The 14,864-nt window shown below is 41.6% G+C and overlaps 1 protein-coding gene and 1 long non-coding RNA gene across 13 annotated transcripts in view; one reads left to right on the top strand and one right to left on the bottom strand.

Annotated features, from left to right (window-relative positions):
• LOC138742290 (S-arrestin-like) overlaps positions 1–14,138 on the bottom strand; it is a 107,380-nt gene extending 93,242 nt beyond the window's left edge. For 2 of the 10 annotated variants that reach the window (XM_069896509.1, XM_069896505.1), the window contains exons 1-5: positions 13,994–14,130; positions 12,262–12,370; positions 8,917–8,989; positions 4,121–4,239; positions 1,353–1,439 (exon numbers count right to left, since the gene is read on the bottom strand). The gene's annotated coding sequence lies outside the window, so the exon portion shown is untranslated. Of the gene's footprint in view, positions 1–1,352; positions 1,440–4,120; positions 4,240–8,916; positions 8,990–12,261; positions 12,371–12,655; positions 12,811–13,993 lie in introns of all 10 variants that reach the window. The other 8 variants (XM_069896510.1, XM_069896512.1, XM_069896506.1 and 5 more) reach the window with 7 other exon arrangements.
• LOC138742294 (uncharacterized) overlaps positions 14,112–14,864 on the top strand; it is a 76,311-nt gene continuing 75,558 nt past the window's right edge. For 2 of the 3 annotated variants that reach the window (XR_011344039.1, XR_011344037.1), the window contains exon 1: positions 14,112–14,487. This is a non-coding gene — a long non-coding RNA (uncharacterized lncRNA). Of the gene's footprint in view, positions 14,569–14,864 lie in introns of all 3 variants that reach the window. The other variant, XR_011344038.1, reaches the window with a different exon arrangement.

Here is a 14,864-nt window from a genome sequence, read left to right as displayed (position 1 = left end):
TCTTGAGATACTGAGGAACAGATAAGTAGCCAGATTTTAGAATTGGGCAGAAATTACAGGGTTGTTGTTATGGGAGACTTCAACTTCCCAAATATTGACTAGTGCCTCCTGACTGCAAGAGGGATAGATGGGGCAGAATCTATCAGGAGTGTCCAAGTAGGATTCCTGACACAGTATGTGGCCCAGCCAACTAGAGGAGGGACCATCCTGTAATGGGTAATGAACCTGGTCAGGTGTCAGACCTCGCGGTGGGGAGCATTTCGGTGATAGTGACCACAACTTTCTGAGCTTTAGCATAGCTATGCACAAGGATAAAAGCAGACAAGATGCAAAAGTATTTAATTGGGGAAGGATTAATTATGATGGGATGAGGCAGGAATTGGGGAGAGTAAATTGGGAACAGATGTTCATGGATAAAAGCAGAGAGATAATGTGGAGGATATTTAGGGGATCGGGGAAAAGATGGTAGAAAAAAATGAACTGTGGTTGCCAAAAGGGGTGAGGCAGCCAGTTAAGGAGAAGAAGGAAGCGTACATAAGATTTAGGAAGCAAAAAACTGGAAGGGCTTATGAGAATGACGTAACCAGAAAGGAAATTAAGAAAGGACTTAGGAGAGCTTAATGGGGGCATGAGAAGGCTTTGGAAAGTAAAATTATGGAGAACCCTAATGTGAAGAACAGAAGGATGACAAGAGTGAAGGTAGGGTCGCTTAAGCATAAAGGAGGCAACATATGCCTGGGGCTGGAGGAGGTTGGGGAGGTCCTAAATGAATACTTTGCTTCAGTGTTCACTAAAGAAAAGGACCTTGGTCAAGGTGCGGTCAGAATAGAACAAGCTTGAGTGTCAAGGGCCATGTCGAGATTAGGAAAATGAAAATGCTGGATTTTCTTAAAAACATTAAGATTGGTAAGTCCCTGGGGACCGACGAGACATAACCCAGGTTGCTGTGGGAACTGAGGAAATAGATATCTGGGGCGTTGGCGGTGATCTTTGCATCTTCCTTGGCCACAGGGAGGTGCCGGAAGATTGGAGAACGGCAAATGTGATCCCCTTGTTTAAAAAAAGGTAATAGGGAGAATCCTGTGAATTATAAACCAGTGAGCCTTATCAGAGAGGATTCATAAGGACAGGATTTGGAGAAGCACAGTCTTTTCAAGGATAGTCAGCATGCTTTGTGAGGGGAAGGTTGTTCCTCACAAGCCAATTGAATTTTTTGAGGAGGTAACAAAAGAAGTTGATGCAAGTAGGGAAGAGAATGTGATGTATATGGATTTTAGTAAGACATTTGACCAGTTAACCCATGAGAGTCTTGTTCATGAAACCTTGGTTGTGTGGATTCAGAATTGGATTACCTGTAGAAAGTAGAGTGTAGTAGTGGATGGAGATCAGTGACTAGTAGAGTTCTGCAGGGATCTGCTCTTTGTGATTTTATAAACAACCTGGATGAAGAGACGGAAGGAATGGTCAGTAATTTTGAGGATGGAACTGTGGTGCACTGTTGGTCAGAAGCAAACACACAAAACCAAAAGACTGTACAATGGGCTTTATTCGATGTAAACTTCCACAGAGCCGGCTGTGAAGAGAGCTGCTGTAAACTCAGAGTGTCTTCGAAGACCCAGCTCAGGCTTATATCCCAGAGGATGATGACACCCGACCGGATGGGGCTTGGTCTATTCAGGTTGGATGATTGACAGCCGGCCAGGTGTTGTCTTGTCCCCATGCTCTTCTGCAGATACAGAGGTTGCTCCCTGCAGTAGGTCAGTGGTGTATAGGAGTTGTGGATAGTGTTAAAGGTCATTGTAGGTTACAACAGGATATAGGCAGGATGCAATGTTGGCGGAAAAGTGGCAGATGGAGTTCAATCCGGATAAGGGTAAGGTGATGCATTTTGAAAGTTCAAGGCTGAGTACAGAGTTAATGGTCAGATACTTATCAGTGTGGAGGAACAGAGGGACTTTGGGGTACCAACCCATACATCTGTCAAGGTGGCTGCTTAGGTTGATAGGAAAATTAAGAAAGCCTTCGGGATGCTGGGCTTCATTAGTCAGGGGATTGAGTTCAAGAGATGAGAGGTCAAGTGGCAATGCTACAAATCCCTGGCGAGACAAATCTTGGAATATTGTGTTGAGTTATGGTCTCCTCATTATTGGAAGGATGTAGAAGCTATGGAGAGGGTGCAGAGGAGATTTATCAGGATGTTGCCTGGATCGGAAAATAACTTGTATGAGGCAAGGTTAGCAGAGCTAGGAGTTTCTTTTTGAAGTCAAGAAAAATGAGAGGTGACTTAATAGAGGTCCACAAGATTCTGAGAGGCATAGATGAGGTGGTCAGCCAGCATCTTTTTTCTCAGAGCGGGAGTAGCAAACACCAGAGGTCGTCTGTATAAACTGAAGGGAGGAATTGAATTAGAGGAAACATCAGGGGAAATTTTTTTTTACAGAGTTGTGGGTGCCTGGAATGCCTTGCCAGGGGTGGTGGTGGAGGCTGAAACATTAGGGGCATTTAAGAGACTCTTAGACAGGCACATAGATGGAAGAAAAATAGAGGGTTATGGGTAGGAAGGATTTATTGTTTTTTTGGTCAGAATATATGGGGCAAAAAAAACAGTGATGGTCGATGGGCCTGTACTGTGCTGTAGAGTTCTATGGTCTAAGCTCTATTCCCTCTTCCATGTAAAATGCTACTTTGTTCCTAGAAATTTGAACTTCCTATAAAGTCTGTTAAAGACTCAAGATTTTGTCTCAATCAGGATATAAGGAAAAGAGATTTACCCACTCTCTCCTCTGAGGCACTGTATGATTTTTCATTCCCTCAGTATGGACGGCTCTGTCTGCTTCTACCTCTGGGTCAGTTCAAGCAAGGAAGTTTTTTTCTTTCTTTGGCTTGGCTTCGCGGACGAAGCCACGTCAGCTGCAGGTTCGTTTGTGGCTGACAAGTCCGATGCGGGACAGGCAGACACGGTTGCAGCAGTTGCAAGGGAAAATTGGTTGGTTGGGGTTGGGTGTTGGGTTTTTCCTCCTTTGTCTTTTGACAGTGAGGTGGGCTCTGCGATCTTCTTCAAAGGAGGTTGCTTCCCGCCGAACTGTGAGGCGCCAAGATGCACGGTTTGAGGCGATATTAGCCCACTGGCGATGGTCAATGTGGCAGGCACCAAGAGCTTTCTTTAGGCAGTCCTTGTACCTCTTCTTTGGTGCACCTCTGTCTCGGTGGCCAGTGGAGAGCTCGCCATATAACACGATCTTGGGAAGGCGATGGTGAAGCAAAGAAGTACACCACACAGAATTGACAGCGCACACAGAGTGCAGCAGAGTGGCCTAATTGAATAAACAAATCAAATACAGCACAATGAAAGAAAGGATGAACTTTCAAAATTTTCATCCATTTCAAAGCATTTCACCACCAATTAATAACTTTTGAGGTTCAGTCACTGTTGCGATATAGAAAATACAAAATTCAACTTGGCCACAAAATGATAATCAGCCTTCTGTGGTGATATTTGAATGATGAATATTGACCTGGCTGCCAGGAAAGTTTTCCTACTCTCCTTCCAATTTCATCAAGGAAAACTTGAACATTCAGACAAAAGGGTAGATGGAGACTCACTTTAATTCCTCACTTTAATCCAATGGAAGCTGTAACTTCCATTGGATTGGCCTAAATTATGTGCTCAAGAGTCTCACGACTTTGAACTGATTTTCATTGCTTTCTGTTAATCAGCCATTTCTTTGTGTTGTATTATCAATCTTGCAAATAAACTACTGATGAGTTAAGAAAAACACTCAACACATACAGGGAAGCTGTGACTGCACAATAAACATGAACTGTATACATGAAACTGTAGATCGTTGTATGATATCATATTAATCAGAAGCAGTTTATATCAAAATGTTTAAATAAATAAATCATAGAGCATGGAATCTCCAACAATAATTTCATAGATATTTTTCAAAATATTTTGTCAGTATTACATGATGCTCAATACATCGAAGAAAATGTAAAGGCAGAATGAGTGACGTGTGCCGAATAGGTCCTGATTGTACTTAAGATACTTAAGACCTCGTTATGTGTCCTGAAGCATGTATATGTGGGACAAGTATTACTTCGCTAAAGCTTTGCTGACCTTTCTGGATTACTTGATGAATTGCTCAGTCGAGAAGTGCCCTTATTTTTTTGGGTAGCTGCTTTCACCTTGCTTCTGGTTCAAGTGTTAAAAGTCGCAAGTTTTTACGCTATTGAAACCTTGAATTAAGGAACAGTCTGTTAATACATTTACATAATTTAGAAATATTCTAAAGACTATGAATGACTGGGTCAGATTCATTCTATCATTATTGAACAAGGCAACTTTTTACAATATTACATCAAGTCTGGTTTAATAGTTATATTGACTGGGAGGATGAGGTTAAAAGAGAGAAGAGGATGAGGTTAAAAGAGAGAAGAGGTAGAGGTTAAAAGAGAGAAGAGGTAGAGGTTAAAAGAGAGAAGAGGTAGAGGTTAAAAGAGAGAAGAGGTAGAGGTTAAAAGAGAGAAGAGGTAGAGGTTAAAAGAGAGAAGAGGTAGAGGTTAAAAGAGAGAAGAGGTAGAGGTTAAAAGAGAGAAGAGGTAGAGGTTAAAAGAGAGAAGAGGTAGAGGTTAAAAGAGAGAAGAGGTAGAGGTTAAAAGAGAGAAGAGGTAGAGGTTAAAAGAGAGAAGAGGTAGAGGTTAAAAGAGAGAAGAGGTAGAGGTTAAAAGAGAGAAGAGGTAGAGGTTAAAAGAGAGAAGAGGTAGAGGTTAAAAGAGAGAAGAGGTAGAGGTTAAAAGAGAGAAGAGGTAGAGGTTAAAAGAGAGAAGAGGTAGAGGTTAAAAGAGAGAAGAGGTAGAGGTTAAAAGAGAGAAGAGGTAGAGGTTAAAAGAGAGAAGAGGTAGAGGTTAAAAGAGAGAAGAGGTAGAGGTTAAAAGAGAGAAGAGGTAGAGGTTAAAAGAGAGAAGAGGTAGAGGTTAAAAGAGAGAAGAGGTAGAGGTTAAAAGAGAGAAGAGGTAGAGGTTAAAAGAGAGAAGAGGTAGAGGTTAAAAGAGAGAAGAGGTAGAGGTTAAAAGAGAGAAGAGGTAGAGGTTAAAAGAGAGAAGAGGTAGAGGTTAAAAGAGAGAAGAGGTAGAGGTTAAAAGAGAGAAGAGGTAGAGGTTAAAAGAGAGAAGAGGTAGAGGTTAAAAGAGAGAAGAGGTAGAGGTTAAAAGAGAGAAGAGGTAGAGGTTAAAAGAGAGAAGAGGTAGAGGTTAAAAGAGAGAAGAGGTAGAGGTTAAAAGAGAGAAGAGGTAGAGGTTAAAAGAGAGAAGAGGTAGAGGTTAAAAGAGAGAAGAGGTAGAGGTTAAAAGAGAGAAGAGGTAGAGGTTAAAAGAGAGAAGAGGTAGAGGTTAAAAGAGAGAAGAGGTAGAGGTTAAAAGAGAGAAGAGGTAGAGGTTAAAAGAGAGAAGAGGTAGAGGTTAAAAGAGAGAAGAGGTAGAGGTTAAAAGAGAGAAGAGGTAGAGGTTAAAAGAGAGAAGAGGTAGAGGTTAAAAGAGAGAAGAGGTAGAGGTTAAAAGAGAGAAGAGGTAGAGGTTAAAAGAGAGAAGAGGTAGAGGTTAAAAGAGAGAAGAGGTAGAGGTTAAAAGAGAGAAGAGGTAGAGGTTAAAAGAGAGAAGAGGTAGAGGTTAAAAGAGAGAAGAGGTAGAGGTTAAAAGAGAGAAGAGGTAGAGGTTAAAAGAGAGAAGAGGTAGAGGTTAAAAGAGAGAAGAGGTAGAGGTTAAAAGAGAGAAGAGGTAGAGGTTAAAAGAGAGAAGAGGTAGAGGTTAAAAGAGAGAAGAGGTAGAGGTTAAAAGAGAGAAGAGGTAGAGGTTAAAAGAGAGAAGAGGTAGAGGTTAAAAGAGAGAAGAGGTAGAGGTTAAAAGAGAGAAGAGGTAGAGGTTAAAAGAGAGAAGAGGTAGAGGTTAAAAGAGAGAAGAGGTAGAGGTTAAAAGAGAGAAGAGGTAGAGGTTAAAAGAGAGAAGAGGTAGAGGTTAAAAGAGAGAAGAGGTAGAGGTTAAAAGAGAGAAGAGGTAGAGGTTAAAAGAGAGAAGAGGTAGAGGTTAAAAGAGAGAAGAGGTAGAGGTTAAAAGAGAGAAGAGGTAGAGGTTAAAAGAGAGAAGAGGTAGAGGTTAAAAGAGAGAAGAGGTAGAGGTTAAAAGAGAGAAGAGGTAGAGGTTAAAAGAGAGAAGAGGTAGAGGTTAAAAGAGAGAAGAGGTAGAGGTTAAAAGAGAGAAGAGGTAGAGGTTAAAAGAGAGAAGAGGTAGAGGTTAAAAGAGAGAAGAGGTAGAGGTTAAAAGAGAGAAGAGGTAGAGGTTAAAAGAGAGAAGAGGTAGAGGTTAAAAGAGAGAAGAGGTAGAGGTTAAAAGAGAGAAGAGGTAGAGGTTAAAAGAGAGAAGAGGTAGAGGTTAAAAGAGAGAAGAGGTAGAGGTTAAAAGAGAGAAGAGGTAGAGGTTAAAAGAGAGAAGAGGTAGAGGTTAAAAGAGAGAAGAGGTAGAGGTTAAAAGAGAGAAGAGGTAGAGGTTAAAAGAGAGAAGAGGTAGAGGTTAAAAGAGAGAAGAGGTAGAGGTTAAAAGAGAGAAGAGGTAGAGGTTAAAAGAGAGAAGAGGTAGAGGTTAAAAGAGAGAAGAGGTAGAGGTTAAAAGAGAGAAGAGGTAGAGGTTAAAAGAGAGAAGAGGTAGAGGTTAAAAGAGAGAAGAGGTAGAGGTTAAAAGAGAGAAGAGGTAGAGGTTAAAAGAGAGAAGAGGTAGAGGTTAAAAGAGAGAAGAGGTAGAGGTTAAAAGAGAGAAGAGGTAGAGGTTAAAAGAGAGAAGAGGTAGAGGTTAAAAGAGAGAAGAGGTAGAGGTTAAAAGAGAGAAGAGGTAGAGGTTAAAAGAGAGAAGAGGTAGAGGTTAAAAGAGAGAAGAGGTAGAGGTTAAAAGAGAGAAGAGGTAGAGGTTAAAAGAGAGAAGAGGTAGAGGTTAAAAGAGAGAAGAGGTAGAGGTTAAAAGAGAGAAGAGGTAGAGGTTAAAAGAGAGAAGAGGTAGAGGTTAAAAGAGAGAAGAGGTAGAGGTTAAAAGAGAGAAGAGGTAGAGGTTAAAAGAGAGAAGAGGTAGAGGTTAAAAGAGAGAAGAGGTAGAGGTTAAAAGAGAGAAGAGGTAGAGGTTAAAAGAGAGAAGAGGTAGAGGTTAAAAGAGAGAAGAGGTAGAGGTTAAAAGAGAGAAGAGGTAGAGGTTAAAAGAGAGAAGAGGTAGAGGTTAAAAGAGAGAAGAGGTAGAGGTTAAAAGAGAGAAGAGGTAGGACAGCAATTTATAGAACTATGGGAGGAACTATAACCTTCACTGGTCTCTGTATACTCAGCATCCGAACATCAAGTGGATTATACCAATTCAGCCAAATGGTCACAGGGTTCCATTTTGGTTGATTTTTATACAACCTTCTCTTCCTGTTACAGGTAGATGTTTACTTACAATCAGACCACTCTCAGTGAGTGGCACGTAATTTGCTTTGATCTACTAAGGGAAAAATTTATACCAATGGGTGTAAGTGTCCACCCAATTCTAAGGTAAGCTCTTCAACAATCCAATCTGCATCAATCAATGCCTTGAGATTTGAGATTTTATTATCAGAGAACATACATGTCATCGCATACAGCCCTAAGATTCTTTTTCCTGCGGGCCAGGGAGAATTACCACTTATTGGTAGTGTTTATAAAAAAAAAATACTGTACTCAATGTACACATGTAAACAAATAAAGAAATAAAAACAAACCCACTGCAATACAGAGAGAAATAAAATCAAAAAGTGCAAATACTAGAGTCCTTAAATGAGTCCCTGATTGAGTTTGTCGTTGAGGAGTCTCTTCCTGAACCTGGTGGTGCGAGTCTTGTGGCACTTGTACCTCCTTCCTGATGGCAGCAGCGAGAACAGAGCATGTGCTGAGTAGCGTGGGTCCTTGATGATTGCTCTCTGATGGCAGCATTCCCTCCCTGTGGATGTTCTCGATGGTGGGGTGTGTTTTGTCTATGATGTCCAGGGCTTTGTTCACTACCGTTTGCAGGGCTTTACATCAGGGGTTCAGTCCAAATGGTCATGGAAAGTTTGTGGATTTGCCAGGTGATGAGGTTAAAAATCTTGGTGATATAAAATTCTTTTGGTCTGATGGGTGCCCATTCTGAACTGGCAGAATGTACTATTTGATACAAAGCTAGAGCTTTCTTTTGTGTTGAAGATTGTGAAGATTTTAAGATCCGTAGGCATCTGTCCGCACTATTGATAAGTCACTTATTTTATGCACTAGGGATAACTGAATATTTATAATCAATCTAGTTTTTTTAATGGCTCTTTTAAACTCAATTAAGTATACTATTGTGTGTTTAAATGATTTTGTAGGTCTTTATTTTTACGAAGGTCCTGTGAAGCTGCAGCAGGTTACAATGTCAGTGCATATGCACGTTGTCCACCAAACAAACAATAAATATGCCATTTAACCAAAGGACCGGTTTCTGGTCTGCAGTGTTCAGTGCTTCTATGATCGTCATCAGCTGGACTAACATTAATCTCTTAGGTCACTTTACATATACAGCTTTCTGCAGTTTAAATCTAATAAGCTTAAGGAGGACGGAAAGGTCAGCAAAGGACATTGAAGTGAAGGATATACACTGGGTAAAAAAAATGTTTCTGGACAGGGAATTAAGATAAGATTGGGCTGCTAAATATCCTTGAACAAGAACCAAAATGAAAGGAGTTAAGTCCTCCGATCACAAACTGAAACAACTATAGCTCACGAATTAAATTTCACGAGGGTGCTCTGAGCGTGGCAGCCCTGAGCCAATAGAATGCTGAGTTTCTTACAACATGTCCCAATTTCATAATTCTATGGAGCTCCAGAGTAGGCAAAATAATAGTCTATTCCTTACCCAAGAAAAATAATTTGAAATGTTCCATTTCTGGTCCTCTTCAGATAAACTGCTGAGTCAATCTTAGTGAAACCTGCAGGGATATGAAGATTATTTTGCTATTTCACTTTTGGTATTGATTCTTGCTTGATAAGAGAACCCAGATCATATAGATAACTTCTTTTAGCTCAATTCAGTAGATATTTATCTTTTCATGGCTCATCTAATTAATCATTTAATAGTGTCACACTAACCATATGGTAAACGCGGCTGACGTAGTGGTTAACGCCACACTGTTACAGCACCAGTGACCCGGGTTCACATCCAACACTGCCTGTAAGGAGTTTGTACAATCTCCCTATGTCTGCGTGGGTTTTCCCCGGGTGCTCCAGCTTCCTCCCACCGTTCAAAACATATGTGGTTGTAGGTTAATTGGGTATATTTGTGCAGTATGGGTTTAATGGCCAGAATCAGCTTCCATCTTGTTGTAAATAAATAAAATAGTACCTGAGGAACCAAAATGCCGATAGATTGAACACAGATTTCCTAACAATAATTGGATATAGTCACTTTGATGGTATACGGCAGACAGCTGGAGATGGTGGAGGAGGGTGGGACCTCAAATTCTGGTTGCACTTCAAACCCATGCTCCTGATCTATGGCTGCCCAGTGCAGAAGGGGGACGGACATTCAGTGGATCAACTTGTGGGGTTGCTGCTGGGGTTGGCAAAACGGGCCATTCATGGGTTGAGGCAGTGGGCGGTTGAGGGTGTGGGAAGAGTTGACTGCCTGCCCATCTTTCGGGAATATGCCCAGGCCCGTGAGGTGTTGAAGTGAGAACACATAATGCCCAAGGGAACGGTGGCCGCGTTCCGGGAATGGTGGCCCCCCCCTCTCCCAGGGATAGCATGTGTGGTTGATGACAGAAATTGTGTTTTAATTTGATGTGTACACTATGTAACAGTGTAATTACTGCTTCTCACAGTTTTGTTGCCACACATTATGGTGGTTTTTGGTTCTATTTGTAGCTCTGTGTTTTGCATTTGTAATGTTGTAATTGGAATAAAGTTTGTATGTTTAAAAAAAGGGTGGGACCATCAAAGCAAACTGTAGTGATCTGAAAGAAAGAAGATACTCAGTTTTTATTGAACTGTTTTATATTATCTGGATACTTTTAATCACTAAGCAATTTCAAACATTAATTATTAAAAATGGGAAAATATAATTACATTTGCATAGTTTGGATTCACTAGTAAATGCCAGGGTTGGAAAATAATATTTTCATAAAACTTAACAAATTTCAGAATCCAAATTTATTGTCATGAACAAGTCATGAAATTCGGTGTAGTTCGAAAGTTTTGGGTCTCCAAATGCCAATGAAATACATTTGAAGGGTAGGTTTTAACCAACTATAAATTGTGATCAGAGTTTCTGCCACATCTTCCCTAACTATTTTCTGTCTTGAAAATATTCCATCTGATGCCAGTCTCAGCATATTTTTGTTTTTAATTTTGAGATGCAGTGCAGTAAAATAGCGCCCTTCCAGCTGACGAGCCAACACCGCCCAAATACACCCAAGTAACCTACCAACCCTGTACGTGTTTGGATGAAACTGCAGTACCCAGGGGAAACCCACACGGTCATAGGGAGAATATACAAACCCCTTTGAGACAGGTTGCTGGTGGGGTGATAGCACAGTGCTAACTGCTACACTAAGTGAAATACGATAGGCTGAAGACACTGTGATTTTAGGAAACACAATGAAATGTGGGAGGAACCCAAATGCACATTTATAAAATATGTTAATTGGATGTGATAAGGGATAAGGAAGAATTGATCACGTCTGTGTGAAAGGAGACAGGGAATGGAGAGACAACAGGGAAAGAAGGGGGTGGGAGGGGGTTTTTAATGAAAGCCAGAGAAGTCGATATTAATGCCATCTGGTTGGAGGGTTCCCAATTGGAAGATGAGGTGTTGTTCCTCCAATTTACGGGTGGTTTCAGTCTGGCAGTGTATGAGACCATGGATAGACATGTCAGAAAGGGAATGGGATTGAGGAAATGGTTGGCCACTGGGAGATCCATGCTATTTCGGTGGGTAGAGCTGAGGTGCTCCACTTTACATCCAGTCTCTCTGATGTAGAGAAGACCACAGTGGGAGCATCAGATGCAGTAGATGACCCTTGCAGATTCACAAGTGAAATGTTGGAAGGACTGTTTGGGGCCCTGAAATGGTGCTGAGAGAGGAGGTGTGGGCGCAAGCGAAGCATCTTCCTGTGGTCACAGGGGTAGGTCCCAAGGGGATGATTGGTGGGGAGGGAAGAGTGGAGGGAGCAGTCTCTGCAGAAGGAAGAGAGGGGATGAGAGGGGAATATACGTCCTGTGGTGGGATCACGTTGTAGGTGGCAGAAATGGTGGAGGGGGATGTGTTAGACTGGTGAGATGGTAGGAGAGCACAAGAGGAGTCCTATTCTTGTTGCAGATGGAGGTGGGGTGGGAGGGAGAAGGGCAGATATGTGGGAAATGAATGATATGTGGGTGAGTGCCAAGTTGATGGTGGTAGAGGAAGGAGGAGGACATCTCTGATGATCTGGCATGGAAATTCTCATCCTGGATGAAGATGTACTGGAGACAAAGGAATTGAGAGACTAGCTGGGCTGTCCTTACTTGTTTTTTTTTCTGAACTGATTCCATTTTATCCAATATTGTTTCATTTGTAAAAAAAATTATAAAATATATTAATTTATTTCTCAATTTTATCTACACTTAAATTTCTCTCTACATCGATAAGTGATCCTACCCTCTGTTATTTTACTTGCACTTAGAAGCCATTTCTATTTATATTATCTGCAAGGTATTTTTAAGAAAGGACATGCATCTAAGTGGGGTGGTAGTGGGAGGAGAGTTTAAAAGAGATGTTTGAGGAAAATATTTTGTACCTGGAGTGGATGCCAAGGGTAGTGATGGAAGCAGTTACAATATCAGTGCTTCTTAGACACAGAAGTATAGAGGGACACCAATCACATAAACTTACTTTAAGTTTAATTTGGGCATTACGTTTGGTGCAGGCACATGGGCTGAGGTCCGTGTAGTACGGTACTAGGTTCCATGTTCTGTGGCCTTGGTTGCATTTCAAGGTACAGTGGTCAATCTGAAATGTTCATCAAGACTAACGTTTGTCATTAAAAGAAAAAGTGCCAAACCTTTAGAGAACAGAAGAATGGTGGATGACTCGGTCATTGATGTGCAATTATTGGATGGATTATCTTCATCTCAGAAAGATTTTATTTATTGATGTCCCATGTTCCCTAGAGAACATGGTTAATGCATGCTTTTGTCAAACTCTACTGGACTGAAACATGCTTACTTGAATCTGGTTGAGTGTTCAATTGGAGTTAAGCGGGCAAGTTTTCAGGCGCTGTGACTGTCGTGCAATACACAACAGGATGAGAGAAACTCAGCAGGTCACACAGCATCTACAGGAAGTAAAGGGCAGTCAATGTTTCTGTCCTGAGCCCTTCATCAAGGTATGAGCAAAAAGCAGGCAGGTGCCTGAATGAGAGCAAAGGCAAACAGGTTAAGAGGTCAGAGGTGGTTATGGGTGGAAAGGTTGAAGAGAAAAAAGATGAAAAGTGATAGTGGTGGGAAAGAGGGAAGGGAAAGGGGTGTGGAGCTGGAGGAAAGGAGATCGATGGGAGAGAGGCTCAGCGGAGAGGTTAAACTGAAACTGCAGAAGTCAGTTAAAATTATTGCATCCACACCTCCTCTCTCACCATCATTTCAGGGCCCCAAAATCACCCTTCCAACCATATCTATAACACTTGTGAATCTGCAGGGATCATCTACTGCAGCCGGTGGCCTCCTCTACATCGAAGAGACTGGACGCAGACTTGGAATTCATTTCGTTTAGCACCTTCTGCAACAAAAACAGGCCCAGTGGCCAACCATTTTAATTCCACACACTATTCCCACACTGTGAGAAACACAGCTCACTAATTAAATAATTTTGCAGTCAATAAATGAAGCAATATAACTTTTTATTCAACATTCTTGCAAGGGTGGGTGTCCTGCAGAAAGGCACACACACTGATAATCAACATCCTTTTTTATATATATTTCTTTGTGTTAATAACCACTCCTCCATGAGTTTAATTGGTTACTTAACTGAGTAATTGATATGTTAGTTTAACCTATCAAAAGCTGTTCCTCTCCTCGTCTTAAAGCCTGCCCTTGTTTACTTCTCCCACTACCCTTATTTCACTACCCCTACCCTTTTTCATTCTCATCCTTATTTGGTATGATGCTTTGTCATATGTTCCTGTTCTTTCACAATTTTTTAAAATCAAGTTGGCCTTGTCTACAATCTCTTGCAGGAACTATCCTTCCTTCGTATTCTAGCAGACACCCACCCCCTTCATATCTGCTTTCTCTGGGCAGCCATTATTAACACTGCTCATTACATTCTGTAGAAACAGCATTTTGGATACTTTTCACAATCCCCCGCTTTTCCATCTATGGCGCCATGTGCTGCCAAACCAAGGCTACTCACATATTGGAGGAGCAACACCTAGTATTCCATCTGGGCACTCTCTAATCAGATGGCACGAACATCGACAGTTTCCATTCGACTGCTACCCCGCCTCTCTCTCTCTCTCTCTCGCTCTCGCTCTCCCTCTCCTCTCTCCCCCCAACTCCCCACCCTTATTTTCCCTCTCTGTTCAGTGAGCTACCCCCTCCCGCTATCACCTTAGCTTTTTTTCTCTTCTACCCTCGCACCCATGTTCACGCATGACCTCTCCACTTGTTAGTCTGCGCTCCTCCCCCTGCTCCTTCCTCCCTCCTCCCATCCATTTATTCAGGCGCCTGCCGGATTTTTCTTCATGCCTTGATGAAGGGCTCAGACCAGAAATGTTGGTGACAGTATTACTTCCTACGGATGCTGCGTGACCAGCTGAGTTTCCCCAGCATTTTTGTCTATTCATTCAGAGGCCAAGTTCTTAATTAAATCCCAAAAAAAAACATCATATTCAGTATTCCTAAAAGGGCATGTGCTCAGAACTTGTAGCCAGCAGCTCCAGAAGAAAGAAAATCCCTCTTACCTTGCGTGAGAATTTACTGATTCAAAAAAAATGAGCTCAAGCAGTCATGGCGAGTCACCATGTGAAGATAGGCCCTACTGTGACACAGATACCATCACAATCAGAAGGCAGGTGTCTAATCCAAGCCTCACCACATACACATACTTTAACTGCCAAAGCTATCAGAAATTCAAAAACTATTCCAATTATTATTAAAAATATTACTTTTTAAAATTAAAGTAACATATTAATATAAACAGGATAAACGTGTGCCTGGAGGAGAAGTAGGGGAGATCCTAAATTGCTTCAGTGTTCACCAGGAAGAGGGTCCTTCGTGAATGTGATGTCACTATAGAACAGGTTGATGTGCTGGAATACGTCGAGGTGAAGTGGAAGAGTCGGATCTTGAGAGAGATAAGTCCCCAGGACTGGATGGGATATATCCCACATGATTAAAGGAAGACATTGCTAAAGTTTTGGCGATGATCTTTGCGTCCTCCCTGTCCACAGGAGAGGTACTGGAGGATTGCATAACAGTGAATATCGTTCTCATGTTCAACAAGGATAAGAGGGAGAATCCTGAAAATTATAGACCAGTGAGTCTTACATCAGTGGTAGGCAAACTATCAGAGAGGATTCTTAGGGATAGGATATACAAGCAGTTCAAAGAACATGGTTTTCTTGGGGATAGTGTGCATTGCTTTCTGAGAGGCAGGTCATGCCTCACAAGCTTGAGTTTTTCAAGAAGGTAACAAAAGAAATTGATGAGGGTAAGGGGGGAGTGAATGTGAAGTATATGGATTTTAGTAAGGCATATGACAAGGTTCCACATGGTAGGCTCATTTAGAAAGACATGAGACATGGGATCCAAGGAAACTTGGCTACATGTTTT

Source organism: Narcine bancroftii, chromosome 9, assembly GCF_036971445.1.
Source record: "Narcine bancroftii isolate sNarBan1 chromosome 9, sNarBan1.hap1, whole genome shotgun sequence".
Classification (NCBI taxonomy): Eukaryota; Metazoa; Chordata; class Chondrichthyes; order Torpediniformes; family Narcinidae; genus Narcine; species Narcine bancroftii.
Note: the sequence above shows the minus strand (reverse complement) of the source record. Positions and strands in the feature narration are given on the sequence as shown.